The 4,016-nt window shown below is 37.5% G+C and overlaps 1 pseudogene; it reads right to left on the bottom strand.

Moving 5' to 3' along the window:
• Positions 1 to 255: 255 nt before the first annotated feature.
• On the bottom strand, positions 256 to 355 carry LOC116571220 (annotated as a pseudogene).
• Between the last annotated feature and the right edge of the window lie 3,661 nt (positions 356 to 4,016).

Raw genomic sequence — 4,016 nt, 5'->3', positions numbered from 1 at the left:
CCCCACCCCCCACCCACTTCCCCTCCTGTAACCCTCACCTTGTTTCTGAGAATTAAGAATCTCTCATGTTTTTTCTCCCTGTCCGATGACTTCCCATCCAGTTTTCCCTCCCTTCCCCTATGATCTTCTGCAGTTTCTTATATTCCACATACAAGTGAAATCACATGATAACTGTCTTTCTCTGATTAGCTTATTTTCCTCAGCATAATACCCTGCTGTCCATCCATATCAATGTAAATGGTAAGTATTCATCCTAAAAATATGGAACACTTCTCGAACATGCGTGTCATCCTTGAGCAGGGGTCATGCTGATCTATCATTCCAATTGTAGTAAATGTGCTGCTGAAGCGAGCATACAGAAACATTATTGGTAACAGCAGAAAACTAGAAACAACTTGAGTGTCCATCAACAGTAGATTGTTTAAATAAATTATAATACATACAACAGAATATCCTACAAAAGTGAAAGTGAATAATGATAGCCTTGCATAGCAACATGCCTGAATCTCAAAATTGTAATACTGAGAAAAAAAAAAATTACCAAGAGTACTGTTTGTGTGATTCTATTTGTATGAAGCTTTGCAACAAGCAGAATTCAACGCTCTAGGGCACCTGGATGGCTCAGTTGGTTAAGTGACTGCCTTCGGCTCAGGTCATGATCCTGGAGTCCCGGGATCGAGTCTCACATTGGGCATCCAGCTCCATGGGGAGTCTGCTTCTCCCTCTGACCTTCTCCCCTCTCAAGCTCTCTCTCTCTCAAATAAATAAATAAAATCTTAAAAAAAAAAAAGAATCCAACGCTCTATTGTTTAGGATACATATATATGATACATACATAAAGAAAATCAAGTGAATAATTACCACAAATGCCATGCTAGTGCTTTTCTTTTGGGTAGTGAAGATAATATGATTAAAGAGGAAGATTCAGGGGCTTTAAAAATACTGTCATTGTTCTATTCTTTAACCTGGGTAGTATTCACAAGGGTGTTTGTTTAATTATTCTTTTAAAAATTACATATTTGTGTACATAGGCATACTTTATAATAAAAAATCAGGAAGGAAATAGTCTGGTCAAAATTTGACACCCATTCATAATATAGCAAAAATAAAATTACTGCAGATATCATTCTTGACGAAAAAAAAATTTGTGAGGGCACCTGGGTGGCTCAGTAGTTTAGACGGCTGCTTTCAGCTCAGGTCGTGATCTCAGGATCCTCCGACTGAGTCCTGCATGGGGCTTCCTGTCTGCGGGGAATCTGCTTGTTCCTCTGCCCCTCGCCCTGCTCATGTTCTCTCTCTCTCAAATAAATAAATAAACTTTTAAAAAATTGTGGCATTCTCTTTTAAGTAAATTAGACAGTTATGCCCAGCATAATTATTTGTATTCAACATTGTTTCAAAAGTCTTGGACAAATCAGGGAAAGAAAAATCAAAACAAGTAAATATTCACAAATTAAAAAGGAATAATAAGCCAAAGTATCACTATCTAAAGGTCATAGGATTATTTTCATAGAAAATCCAAGTCTACTAAAAAACTAATAGACCTAATAAGAAATTCTTCATAGTTCCTGCATATAGGATTAATATAAAAGATAAATAAGATTTAATAGAACATTAATCATTTAAAGTATATCATTTCTTTTCTTTAAAGATTTTACTTATTTATTTGATAGAATGAGAGAGAGATCCCAAGTAGGCAGAGAGGCAGGCAGAGAGAGAGGGGGAAGCAGGCTCCCTGGCGAGCAAAGAGCCCGATGGGAGGCTCGATCCCAGGACCCTGAGATCATGACCTGAGCCAAGGGGAGAGGCCCAACCCACTGAGCTACCAGGTGCCCCTAAAATATATCATTTCTAATGTAGTTAAATATTCCACTCAGAAGAGTAATGAGTAAAATATGTACAAGTCCTTCTGTATGGAAAATTTAAAATGTTGCGGGAGGATCTAAAACAAAATTAAATAATAGATACACTGTTTTTATGAATAGAAAGACATCATGTTCAAGATAAATTCAGTTTCCTTATTCTGACAGTGTTTTCATAGGACACTGATACTGACATTGAAATTCATATGGAAAACTAAAGGGCCAGAGGGATCGGAGACGACTTCAAAGATTGAGAAGGTGCAATTTTCTCCAATAAATTTAGAGTTTTAGCTTTAGAGTGTAAACTACTTTTCACCTAGTGTCACCTACATTGAGATTCTGTCAGTATGCATTCTCCTCTATGGATCCTTCTCGGCTGGCAGGTTTCCTTCCATATTACTCCATTGCATTCTGCGCTTGTCTCTATCACAGTGTTTGTCACAGTGTTGATCAGAACCGCACTGAGGTCTGTGTTCACTCCTTTATCTCCTGCACTGCGCTATGAGCTCACCTTTGTACAATCTGATTCCCCCATGGTGCCTGGTTCATAGGAGAGAGTTAATAGATATCAACCCCTTGTGGTCTTGCACTGTCATTATTATTCCATGGTCAGAAGAGCTAATTGTTACCACTAAATTCTCCTAGTCCACAAGCTTTGGCAGAGGACTTGAAGGTTTGGTTATCGTCCATACTCAACTTCCCGGGACTCCATTTTAAAGTAGTTTCTGAAAGTAGCTACGTGTGACTACCTTCATATTTTCTCTCATGTTGAGTACAGACATGTAAAAGCATACATTACAGAATTTCTCACCTGAAAAGGACATTAGGTTATATTCTTTCCCTGCTCCTTTTAAAGATGAGGAAACAGGGACCCAAGGTGCTCATACAGATATTACATTGAAAAATGCTTTCAATTATATTTTATTTTTGCACAATATTTCTACTTTCTGACATGCCTGAAATGAAATGAATTGAAATCTTGAAGGATGATTTGTGATTCTGACAATGAAGAAGCCAGGAAATTGATAATACAGAAAAGTGTGTAGAAGCTAAAGAGATAATCTAGTACAGTCTGTGATTTTTAGATATTTCACTATTATTTCTTTTTATCCATTACCCTATTTTAGAACATACATTTATCCTGTTAAAAGTAACTAGGAATAGGAGGAACATCCTGAGGAGAGTGTTCAAGAGAATTTCAGTTTATAATCGTGGAACTGAAATAAAAATGTTCTGTATTTGTGCACAAGCCAGCCTAAGGCAGTTGTTTACATTTAGCAAAGAGTTACCTAACCTTCTGACTTGGACTTCGGCTCTCTCTTGCATTAAAGAATAATTCTGAATACCATTATTTATGTCCTTTTGGTGTCTTACCAGATGAAAAGAGAATTTGAATTCTATGTCTCTTGGCTAGCAGAAAACTCTGGTGTTGCTTCGCGATTTATATATCCTGTTTGTATTCTCCCACATTCTGAGCAGGTTTTCTGTTTGCTTATACGGTATCCCCTTCCACACCTGCAAACCCTCCTTGTTTTCCTTTTTTTTAAAATATAATTGTAGCTTACCTACTTATCAATCAATACCACAGCCAATATATTTCATTTTTTTTTTACTGATATTCTTTGGAGGAAGCCTTTTTAGCGAAAACATAATCACCTGTTAACTTGAACAGAGAAAGGAAGAGTTATTTAAAATTTCTTCAGACCTGTTATTTATTTATTTATTTATTTATTTATTTATTTATTTGGGGGATGGAGGTGGGGGGGAGAGAGAGAGAGAGAGGGAAGGGGCAGAAGGGGAGGGAGAAAAAGAATCTTAAGCAGGTTCCATGTCCAGGGCAGAGCTGGGTGGGGGAACTCAATCCCACAACCCTGAGACCATGACAGGAGCTGAAATCAAGAGTTAGGCCCTTAACCGAGCCATCCCGGCACCCCCAGACTTATTTTTAAGTGGAAGCTTTACAGGCAAAAGATTGGCTTGGCGTCTTTATCTCTGGGAAAGCAACATCAGTGACAAGAGATAGTTTAAAAGTTTTAACAACCACAACATCACTGAAAATAACAGGGCTTTGTTATTAGAAGTTAAGGTATAGATCTTTAAAGTGTACGGTCAAAGGAGCTCGCAGAGTAAAAATGCAGTACTGGTATTATCATA

The sequence above is a fragment of the Mustela erminea genome, chromosome 12 (assembly GCF_009829155.1).
Source record: "Mustela erminea isolate mMusErm1 chromosome 12, mMusErm1.Pri, whole genome shotgun sequence".
Taxonomy (NCBI): Eukaryota; Metazoa; Chordata; class Mammalia; order Carnivora; family Mustelidae; genus Mustela; species Mustela erminea.
Note: the sequence above shows the minus strand (reverse complement) of the source record. Positions and strands in the feature narration are given on the sequence as shown.